General features: G+C 42.5%; 1 protein-coding gene across 4 annotated transcripts in view; it reads left to right on the plus strand.

The window, feature by feature from the left end:
• The window catches only part of SORCS2 (sortilin related VPS10 domain containing receptor 2), an 807,861-nt gene that overhangs the window by 274,307 nt on the left and 521,449 nt on the right, over window positions 1-12,105 (plus strand). The gene's annotated exons all lie outside the window — the stretch shown is intronic.

Genomic DNA, 12,105 nt, shown 5'->3' on the forward strand with positions numbered 1-12,105 from the left:
CTCATCAATGTTCGTGTAGTGCTTGGACACCCTGGTGATGAGCCCATGAAAAAGCACAGTCAGTAAAAATAAACAATGGCTTTGTACACAGCAGATGTTAGATGTTGGCTACTGAGTGCTGAGTAGTTGCTTTTCCCCCCTCCCCTGGTAAGTTGGGTACTGCTCTGTTTATTCTGTGGAACAAAAAGCATCACCAGAGAGAAATGTTATACTCTGCTTCAATGATCCTTCCCTGTAATGTATTCCATGGGGTTAGTACTGTATGATGTTCTGATGGAAAAAATTAGAACAATAGAATTTCAGTCTAGCACATGTTAAATGGATTAAGAACTGGCTAACTGACAAATCTCAAAAAGTAGTAGTCAATGGGGAATCATAATGGAGGTGTGTACAGTGAGGTTCTACAGGGATCGGTATTAGGATTTGGCACTATTCAACATTTCATCAATTATGAGGGAGTAAATGTAAAATCACTGCTGATAAAGACTGGCCAAATGGTGAATAATGATGAGCAGTGGCAGATTAGCCCCTGGGCCAATGGGGCCGATGCTCAGGGGCTCCTGTCAATTGGGAGGCCCTGGAAAAATGGGCACCCCATGCCCCAAACCACTCCGCCCACCTGGTGCTCCTGCTGGGGAGTGGGGGAAGCCCCCGAACTCCAACCCCGCTCCCTGACAGAAGTGCCGGGTGGGTGGGGCAAGCCCCCATGCTCTGACCCCATTTCCCCGGTAGGAGCTCTGGGGGGCGGGGACTGCAGGTAGAAGGGGTGGAGAGGGCCCCCCAGAACCCTAATCTGCCTCTGATGATGAGGACAAGACATACAGAGCAATCTGGATGGCTTGGTTATCTGGGTCTGTTCAAACTAAGTACATCATAATACAGTCAAATACTAAGTCTGGCCTCTAGGAACAAGGGATGAAGGCCATATCAATAGAATGGGGGATGGTATCTCGGAAAGAAATTACTCTGAAAAGGATTTAGGTGTCATAGAGGACAATCAACATAATACAAGTTCCTAGTGCAATGTTATGGCAAATAGGCTACCGTGAACCTTGGCTATATAAACAGAGGAGTAGTGAGTAGGAATAGGGAGGTGATTTTACCTCTAGATAAAGCATTGATGAGACCAGTACTGGGATACTACATAAAGTTCTAGTCCACGATGTTGAAAAATTGGACAGGGTGCAGAAAAGGACCCTCAGCAATTATTTGAGGGCTGGAGAAAATGCCTTATAGTGAGACATATGGAATAATATGGAAAAAACATTTCATCAAAAAAATTCCTGACCCAGCTCTGTTTGTCAGTAGTGTGAACAATTTAAATCTTGCTTAAATACTTGGTTACATTTTATTTATTAATTGATCTCATATAAATCAACTTGTAAACTCTTTTCCTAGTGTTTTAAATAGCTGCTATTGGGAAGAAGGAAGGCTGAAAGGATGTTCCCTTGAGGCCAGAGGAGAAGTGGGGAGGTCCTGCTGTGTGGGGAAGAGAGCTGTGCTGAACCCTGAACATGTCTCATCTAAAGAATCCAAACCCATTCTTCTTTGTAACACTCTTTTTCCAGTTGTATTAACATCTGCAAATTTAGAGATTTTGGGTGAAATCCTGGCTTCTTTGAAGGTAATGGCAAAACTTCCATTGAATTCAATGGAGTCAAGAATTTCACCTTATTAATTACAGTGGTTGAAAACAGCTTGAGTACTGTTCACGGAGTCAAGGGAACTGGAATCTGTTCCCAACTCAATTGTTGTCTTGCTGTGAGACCTTGGGTGAGTCATTTAACCTTTCTTGACAGTCTCTTAAAAATAATAAAGTGGTTGGAGAGCTACGAGAGAGTACAGTGCAAAGCTTTACTATATTTTAAAAAATTATACATAACATGAACAGAGATCCTGTCACAAACATCCAACTCTTTTTCCACTTGGAAAGTTTCCACTTGTGCCTAGTCTTTATCTCTTGCTTCTAAGATAGTTTTCTTTCCATCCTCTACTCATCTCTTAGTCTGATTCTTTGCCATTAGTCTGTGATGTGCAATCTTGTCAAATGCTTTATTTATTTTATTTAAGTATATTACATTCAAAGAATCTTTAACATCAAAACCCTTCCACTGACTCTAGGATGACAATAACATTAAATTTGTTAGTCTCTAAGGTGTCACAAGTACTCCCTTTCTTTTTGTGAATACAGACTAACACGGCTGCTACTCTGAAATAACATTTTCAGTGAGTTCCAGTAGATTGCTTAAGCATGACCTTCCTTTACTGAGATATCCATGCTGGCTATAGCCATAATCAAGCTCTTGCTTTCGATATACTCCTGGACTCTGTTCTTTGAAAACAGGCCCCAGGAGAGATGAGAGTAGGGAAAAGGTAGTTGGTTGCATGCCATTTTTGTGCTCCCATCCCCCGGAGTAGCCAGGCAACGATTCAGCCTGCTCATAAATTAGAGCAACTTCAGGCGTGTTCTGATTTACACCTGTTCTTCGTCACTCCCTATTCCCCTGGCTTAGAGACAATGGGTCAAATTCTCAGTTATGCTGATTCACACTAGCAGACAATGTGGCCAAATAATACTAGGTGACTGTGAGAATTAGCCATCTAAATGTTTTACAGTGCCTTGAAATTATGATTCTTTAAGTGTGAAATATTACGAATATTTATTGTCATAAACTATGATGTTTTTAGTGTTGGTACAATAGCACTGTTCTTTTTGTAAAGGTTGACCAGAACGTATGATCATGGGTACTTCTGACCCTCTCTGATGGACTATCATTTAGTATGATGCCCCAAGGAATTAAATGCAGAAGTTCCAAACTACTGCTATTTTGCTGCATCGCAATCAGTGCATTCAGTTACCGAGACATAAGCTCCTGATTTGCCTTCTCTGCCTGAAAAAGAAGCTCTGCCTGTCCTGTGCTCTTTGCTCTTGCAAGTGGGTGTCATGCTAAGAGCACCGGTTTCAGGTCAGACTGCATTCTACAGGATATATACCCCAGACTGGTGGTATACTCTAGCACAGCGGTTCTCAAACTTTAGCAACCCGAGGACCCCCATTTTTATTTAAAAATTTTCATGGACCCTGTGACAGGGCAGAGCAGCCCAGCACTGGTACCACAAGGGTTAACCCTTTCTTCCTGGCAGAGGAAGCCACGCCCCTGAGGCTCTGCTGGGCATTCTCCAACTGGAGAACAGGTATAAAAGCCTGCAGAGCTGCTCAGTCTGGGCTGACTGCCAGAGGGGAAGGAGGCTCACTGTCAGCTTCTGAGGAGGGACAGCCTATTCTCCAGGATCTGGAAGCCAGCCAAGCTGGGATGTGCCCAGACCGAATACATCACAGAAGGGGAACTGACCAGAGGACCCGGAAGTTATGGTAGGAAGTGACCCAGGGGAACTTTAGAGGAAAACGGTCTTAGAGCCGCACAGAGGCTCGGCATGTTTCAGGCGGATCCCTGCCGAGCCAGTGGTAAGGGGAACTTGCCATTAATAGGGTCCTGGGTTGGGACCCAGAAGAGAGGGTGGGCCTGGGTCCCCCTACCCCTCCCAGCCGCCTGCCCCCTTTGGAGGGGGCCGGCCCAGCACAGGAATCACATGGACTCTGGCCGCTAGGCCACGCTATCCTGCCTGTGATGGGGGGTTATATGGACTCTGGCCATTGGGCCACACAGCCCTGATGTTTGGGGCAAGTTACATTGACTTCAGCCTCTAGGACTCACTACCCGGATGAAGGGGGTGATGGTGCAGAGAGCCAAGTGTGGACTTGGGAGTGGTGAGGCTCCAGCACCCCATCCCCCCCCACCCCAAAGGCGCGGTAAGGTGCTAAACCCTCCACAGATCCCCAAACCCCCTGCTCAGGCCCTGCCCCCACCTCTTCCTGCCACCATTCCACCCCTGCCCCTCCTTTTCCTCGTCTCTTTCTGCCCCGCCCCCGAGTGCACCCTGACCCACTCCTCCCCCTCTCTCCCAGTGCCTCTGGCACGCCGCTGAACAGCTGTTCCCTGGTGTGCCGGAGGCACTAGGAGGGAGGGGGAAGAGTTGAGGGAAGGACGGGGAGGAGCTGATCAGTGGGGCTGGCAGACCCCCTGGAGTAATCTCGTGGACCCCCATGTGTCCACCGACCCCAGTTTGAGAAACACTGTTCTAGCATAAGAGTTCACCACACCAGTAACAAATGTGTGCTTCCAAAATACGACACTAGTTATTATGGAGCCACAGACAATCCCCTTTCGGCCTTCTCATCCCTCATGCACCACCCAGACAAACCAGACTTCTGTGATAAAGCAGAAATCACATATATTAGGTTCTTCCAGTTACAAAGAACCAGACACATACCCCCAGGTCAAAATAGACTTCAGATCTTACCCAAAGCGCACGCTGGTAGCCAATCCTTTAGTAACTAAAAACTAAAGGTTTATTAATACAAAATAAAAAGGAAGAGAGTTATTAAGAGGCTAAAATGAATCATATAGATTTCAGTTGATTTCAGAATTTGTAGATCAGGATAATAGCATTGTTTTTAAATCTTCCAGTTTGTAATAAGTCTCTCTCTGGTTCATCTCAAATATTGGGGTTTTGAGTCCATTGTTCAGAGCTCTTCTTTGTTAGAAGTCATAATCCAGACATGTGGGGGAGGAAAGAATTGATGTCACAGCCTCCACTTTTATATCCTCCGCTCATGTGCATGGAAAGTTACTGGCACAAACATGGAGTATTGGATCACATGTCCTTATATGCCGTCGCTGAGTTATGAGGCATCCACTGTCTACATGCCCTGTAAGGTGTCCTCGGGAGGGGCCTATTCAAAGAGTTGTTTATCCTAAATGGCCCATCAACCAGGGCTGACTGGTCTTGATGTAAATTTGTCATGTGGGTGTTACTCAGGAACATGACATATTTGAGATACAAACACAGCAAATAGCCATAACTTTAGATACATTGATGATACACGGATTTAAACAGGATAATAATACTTAGCAGCTCATAACTCTTCCAATGATACCTTACTAGACATACTTTGTACAAGATTTATTGCAGTTGTATTAACGGGTAGCAGCAGTGATATAAATGGTCATCTTTCTTTCTATACAAAGTCACAGTGGGTTTGGAAGGAGACACTTTTTTTATCTGCTCTGCTGTGTAGGTATGTTATGTTCACTCTCTTATTGCAAGGGGAAATTTAAAAAGATAAATATTCCTCTTGAAAAATACCTTTCTTAAATTTTTGGTATGTCAAAAATGCTTTTAAAATGTTGGTACACAGTGAAATATCTACACAATTGATAGACTTGACACCCATAGCATTTAACAGTACATACCATCCAGTGTATGTTGAAATGAATCAGCAGTTTCAGTTCTGTTGCTGCCGGCAAAGGAATTCAAATAATAATCATAAACTCCATCAATTGACACTGATTTGATCTTTGTTGGCAGTCTCATCAGAAAGGCCAAGGATTTGATGGCATGTAGAGCTGGAATGCACTCTTCTGCCTGGAATTGTTCCCCTTCAGGTCAAAGTTTGGGCATATTAGGTGATAGTTTAGATAAGTTTGTACTGTAACTACCTATTCTGTATGTGCTCTGTGAATAAATGAAGGATGTAATTTTCCAGGACTGTTAGTTGGCACATTTTTTACTAGCATTAGGGTTTTTAAAAACTGAAGTCCATTTGATTCAATAGCTGAGAAACTTACAAGGAGTCCTTACTGTGCAGAGTTCTTTGTATTTCAGTAGCTCCTACCATATGGTGATCTCTACATGCTTTACTAATGCTAATGACTCTCACTAAAACTCCCACCAGGTAGGAAAGTTTTATAACAACACCCAGAGCTGGCTCTAGGTTTTTTGCCGTCCCCCCCCCCCGGCAAAAAATTTGCCGCCCCAAGCTCCGAGAGAGCAACTGCCCAAGGAAAAAAAAACCAAACCCAACAAAAAACAGGTGGCTGGAATACCGCCCCTGGAATTGTGCCGCCCCAAGCCCGTGCTTGCTTTGCTGGTGCCTAGAGCCGGTCCTGATAACACCTACACAATAAATGAGTAAAGGAAGTCAGTAACTTGAGGACACAGACCTTAGTATGGGGAAAGGCAAATCTGCATTGCTCGCTGAGAACACCAGGAAGTAGTACACCATAGTGGGGCACAATGCGTATAGACCCGGGTCTCTGTCTTTGGAATGTCTAGCATTATAGGAGGGACTGAAATTCTTCTTACCGTTCTCTGAGGGATACAAGTGTGGAGGTTTCTTATCCACAAGCCATCTTTCCTCCTACTCCCAACAGAGTAATGTATCCAATTAATTCCACAGAATTGTATTTAAATAAATTATAAAGGGAAACCCAAATATTTAAAATGGAAAGGTTATCCGTGAATGCTGCATAAATGAAAATGATGAACGAATAAATCTTCCTGGTTACTATTATTTTAATGTTGTTCATAAGGAGAATCCTAATAAAGGTCTGAATAAGTTCAGGACTTCAATTTGCAGTATGCTAAAATGCAATACTTAAGAGTGCCTTGCTATATTCTAATTACCTAAGCATTTGTAAAACGGGGATGGCACAAGAGAGAAGGAGAGGCCAACTTCTAGAATTCAGAAATGCTTTAAATTATGTTTCCCAAATATGGATTTCATTTAGGTTTAATAAGGATGTTAAGTGAATAGCAGTGGGTTATTAAAAACATATTTATTGATGCTTGGCATCTATGTTATTGATTATTAAATGTCTCTGTGTATAAAACATTTTAATGGCCACTTTCTATTTCAGTAACTCTCTTGTTAAATCAGTCAAGTGTGTATTTGTTTACTAATTTTAAAAAATTATCCGAAGTTCTCTTTTGAACTGACCTTCTAGGCTTGGAGTGAGTGAAAATGTTAGAATTTATTTAATGTTAATGGACATGGAGGAGGCAAAAAAATTCAAGATAGATCCTTTATCATGGGAGATATGGTTTGGATGATTGTAATCCTTGCTCCAAGTGACATTTAAAGCCATTTTGAGCAGGCAGAGACAGATTCCCTCTAGCACTGGGGAATCCTGGGATGTTGTAAAGCTGGCATAGCCAATTTTTGCTTCTCATTCCTTCCCTCCCTCTGTGCACAGGGTGTATAGGGGGAAGTGAGAATAAGGACAGCTAGGTGTGGGAAGGGGCAGGGGTGGAGCACATAAGAATGATTAAAGGATTAGAGAACATGCCTTATAGTGACAGACTCAAAGAACTCAATATATTTATCTTAACAAACAGAAGGTTAAGGGGCAATTTGATTACAATCTATAAAAACCTATATGGGGAACAAATATTTGGTATTTAGCAGAGAAAGGAATACCATCATCCAATGGCTTGAAGTTGAAGCTAGACAAATACAGACTCGAAATAAGGCATGCATTTTTTACAGTGAGGGTAATTAAACATCGGAACAATCTACCAAAGGCTGTGGTGGATTCTCCATTACTGTAAATTTTTAAATCAAGATCAGATGCTTTTCTAAAAGATCCGCTCTAAGAATTGTTTGGGGAAAGTTGTACAGCCTGTGTTATACAGGACATCCCACTAGGATGATCACAACAGTCCCTTCTGGCCTTGGAATCTATGAACAAACCTCCCCAGCCAGCATAATTCAGAAGAGCTTTTAGGCTGCGCTCAATTATTCTACAGCCAGTTTCAGACCCTGGAAGCCCCAGGGTCAGGATAGGAGGAAGCCTTCAGTATTGGAGCCTTTAGGGATAGGAAATAGACTTTGGGAAGCAAATGGAAGTTATATGGAAAGGAGAGTTGCACCCCAAAAAGCACATGTCCCTTCAGTGCAAGGCATTGTATTTAAGAGGCTATGTTTTCTGTGGTGATAATTACACAGCTAAGAGTGATGCAGATTTAATTATGCTAATCAGAAGAGGCAAGAGAAAGCAAACATCAGATTTTAATTTTAATTTCTGATTGGCTCTAGAATTTATTCTTCTCTGTCAAACCTGGTGAGAGAGGTTTGTTGGCTATGTATGTATTTTGTACATGGAAAATCTGTAAAATGTTAATCAAGGCGAATGGTCTGCATTAAGATAATCTGCTGACTTCAGCCAAAATGGAACATAATGTACCATATAAATTCAAATATTTTAACTATCCTTTCACATAAATATTTTTAATTCTTTCTTGTCATGTGGCCATCACCACTGTTGACTTCAAATCCACTAATGAGGAAAGAAGCTGTAATAACATGCTGTCTGCACTACCTTTGTGTAAAAATGTGTGATGCTAGGTAGCATCTATCCCTCTTATGTTTACTGCCCAGATGACATTTTGTCAGACTATTTGGAGGGAGGTGTTAGAATAGGGCAAAATTAAGATCCATTAAGAAAAGGAGCCCATAATGAAAAAGCATTCTTTCCTCCTCCTCCCCCCCCCGTAAGCAGCATCCCTGGGAAAATACTCTTTGAGAGGGGCGGACTTCATGAAATATTTGGCCATGTGTTCTTTGTACATTTACCATCTGGCCTGCGTTTTTCTTTAGAAAAAAAAAAAGTTCAGATACATAGTATTCAGTATGAAAAGAAGTTGAAGCTAACCAGAATCCAGTTTTTTGCTTTAGGGAATAAAACAAAGATATTGTACATAAAATTGAAAAGCAAGGGATGTTTGTAAAAGCCTTCCACAATAGTTCCAAGTATCAGCCAGCATTTTATGTAGCCAAGATTTCAATGGAAGCAACCAGTACAGGGGTCAATTGCATCAGTTAGTGTTCAGCAGTTGTACAGCCCCTCATATCCATTAACTGTGGCACATAATTACACGGAGCTATTTTTGTGGGGTTTTTTGTTTGTTTGTTTAAGGATAGCAACCACAAATCTTCATTTTCCTGTCTATTACTTACCTCTCTGCTCATTTTGTATTACTAGTTACAGATTCTCTGTTAGCTTTCTTTGAATACAGTTGTTTTGCCTTGGGTATGTGTGTGTGTGTCTGTCAGTCATCTATCTGTCTCTTAATATCAAGACATCCACCTGAGAGGTGGTAATTTCCCCCTTTTATTCAATGCACACAAGTAAGTGGATCAATAACAGAGGAGACCGAAATGTCTCAAGAAATTCTAAGCAGACTGTGTGGATCAAGTTCTCTTTATAAGTTCCTAAATGTTTCCACACGTTTAATTTGCTTTGATGTACTTTTGACGAAAGTTTTTAAAATGTAACCTCCACCTTCGATCTGCCTATGCTATCGGAGTTAACTAATTTTGTTGCTATGGAGTGGTTTGTGAGTACAGTATCTCACACAATAAGCAATGAAAAATTGTATTACCTCAGAGGAGATGGATAAAGTTGTAATATACTGCCTACGTTTCAGCAGGGGGATTCCAAATGTGTGGGAAGAGAGAGGACAGTAGCTGAGAGAGCTTTCTGTGGTCAGGGATTAAAAACTGCAGAGAAATCCTGTGGAAATAATCTCATGCTCACTCTCCCTTTTTATTTTCCTGCAGAAAATACAGATATCATCATTTAAAAATATAAGTGACCCAATGCAAACCAACTAAACTGCACATTGTTTCGTATAGTAACTGAATGGGCATTGAAAGTGTTAAGATCAGTTTAGAATACATTTTGCTTTTATTTCATTTGACCAAATCTGACTTGTACTTTAATTTATCACTTAAAATCTTTCATAATTAATAAATTTGTTTATTCTACCTGAAGCAGTGCGTTTAGTTTGAAGCATGTCAGAGGCTCCCCTTGGGAGAACAAGCCTGGTACATATCAATTTTTGTTAAATTCACAAACTCATATAAGCTTGTGGCTTCCAATAGGTATTACTGGCAGGCGTCCAACGAGTATTACTGCACCAGCAAAAGAAGCACGTGCTTGGGACAGCACATTTCCAGGGTCGGCATTCCAGCCATCCTTCCCACCTCCCCCCCCCCCCCCCCCCGGCCCTGCTCAATCAACCAGTGAGCCCCTGCATGGGGCAGGGCGGTGGGCTCAGTGCGGGGGTCCCGGCCCGGGGGTGGTCCCTGCCCTGGCCCCCTGCTGCTGGGAGAGCAGGGCAATGCGGCTCCTCCCCCCCACCGCACGTCACAAGCGGCGGAGGAGCCGGAGCGGAGCCCAGGATTGGGGCAGGACCCATGGCCTGTAAGGTCCTGACCTGTCCCCCAGCCGCTCTGTCGGTTACTGTCCCCTCTGCGGGGGTGTGGCTGGGTCTGAGATTGGGCTGGGGGCCCACGGGCAGGATGTAGAGCTCTGAGCACTTCACTCCAAACACTGCTATAGCATTATGCATTCTTTTAACATTACCAGTATCAGTGGCTTCTGGTGAGCGCAGTTTCTCAAAAGTGAAATTACTAAAAAATTATTTGAGGTCCACCATGTCTCAGATCGTTTGTCAGGACTCGCATTAATTTCAATTGAAAGTACCACTGCAAAAAATTTAGATTTCACTGAATTATTAAAAAATTATGCAAGTATAAAAACCAGAAAAAATCAGTTCATATAAATTCTTTTAATTTATGAGAAACTGGGCGCACCGGAAAACACTGTTTTTCATTACAGTATATAGTTGAACCCAAATTGTTTGTAATTGTGATTTTGTTAAAATTAAATGAGTACACTAGTAGGAAATTGTTTTATTTCACTAACTACAAATTCTCTGTTTTCATTTTTTTTAAAATTTTAAACAGTCAAAAAAAAAAATTGCAAAGTGCAAACGTGTAAAAGCCACAAAAAAAAAGGGGGACAGGGCGGCCAAAATTTTTTTTGTGTGGGGCGGCAAAAAACCTAGAGCCCGCCCTGATCACTGGACACTGCAAGATGGAGGTTCCGAGAGTTGTGTCTGGGAACAGAGATATTGGCTAGTGTCATTCGGTTGCAAGTAGCTGGGAGCAGCTTACATGCCAGAGGCTGTGCGTGAACAGCCGAGGAGTGGGGGTTCTCACAGCAGAGCAGGGTAAGGATGGCTCTCAGAGTCAAGGATTGGAGTGACCTAGCAGACCACCGGTCCAGACAACACCGGAGGGGAACATCACAGTGTGTATGAGTATATTATTATACATGTACTTCTGTATAAGTGCAAGACTATGTCTGTGTTTGTACACATGTAATATGTGTGTGTATTTGTGTGTTATATATAAAATGTGAGCCATGTAGGGTGGCAGTAATTGCCCTTTTCACCATGTACCTTCATGGGGAAAAATACCAGGTACTAAAGGGCTCTTCAGTCTAGCATCAAAAGGCATAACAAGAACCAATGGCTGGAAGCTGAAGCCAGACAAATTCAAATGAGATATAAGGTGCACATTTTTAACAGTGATGGTGATTACTACCCATTGGAACAGAGGACAAACAAACAACTGTCAAAGGAAGTAGTGGATTCTCCATCTCTAGATCCTTTTCTGGAAGAGATATGCTTTATCCAAACACAAATTATTGGACTTAATCTGAGAGTGACTGGGTAAAATTCTATGGCTTGTGCTGTGCTGGAGTTCAGCCTAGATGATCTGTTGGACCCTCTGGCCTTAAACACTATGAATCTAAAGACATTAACATCAGTGCTGTGAACTTATCATACCTAAGCTTGGAAGCTAACAATTGCATTAAAATAATCAGGGTGGTGAAGATGACGGAGGTTGGCCTAATTGTAGTACACTGTGTTGCAGTGAAAATGATCTTGGTCCATGTCATAACCAGGGTTTCTCAGTCCCTGGATTGGCTGATGTTGGGCATGCTGTTAAGATGGTGGTGTAATTTGGTAAGGTGAAAAAACAGAGCCCCAAAATATCATCTTTTTTCTGCTTTTGGCTTGATTGTACCTTTTCACATGTAGAAATATTGATGTGTTTCTTTGCTGTCTTTCCTGGAATCTAAGGGTTGGATTCTTCAATCCGCCAAGTTCACTTTGCGGTGCTTTTACTTGCGCCCCAGTGATTTGGATTTGACAATTCCCCCTTTGTAAGAGGAATCTCCATGGGCCTTAAAGTGCTGGAGGCAGCATATCCACCTGTTATACCAGCTGTCACCTCACCCGTAAAGTAAAGGGGAGGAAGGGGTCTGAGAGGAATAAACTGAAGGAATGCTGGAGGCGGCAGCTTATACCAGTTTTGGGTGTTGATTAGGCCCCTGGCTTCAAGTTCTT

Source organism: Chelonia mydas, chromosome 4, assembly GCF_015237465.2.
Source record: "Chelonia mydas isolate rCheMyd1 chromosome 4, rCheMyd1.pri.v2, whole genome shotgun sequence".
Taxonomy (NCBI): Eukaryota; Metazoa; Chordata; order Testudines; family Cheloniidae; genus Chelonia; species Chelonia mydas.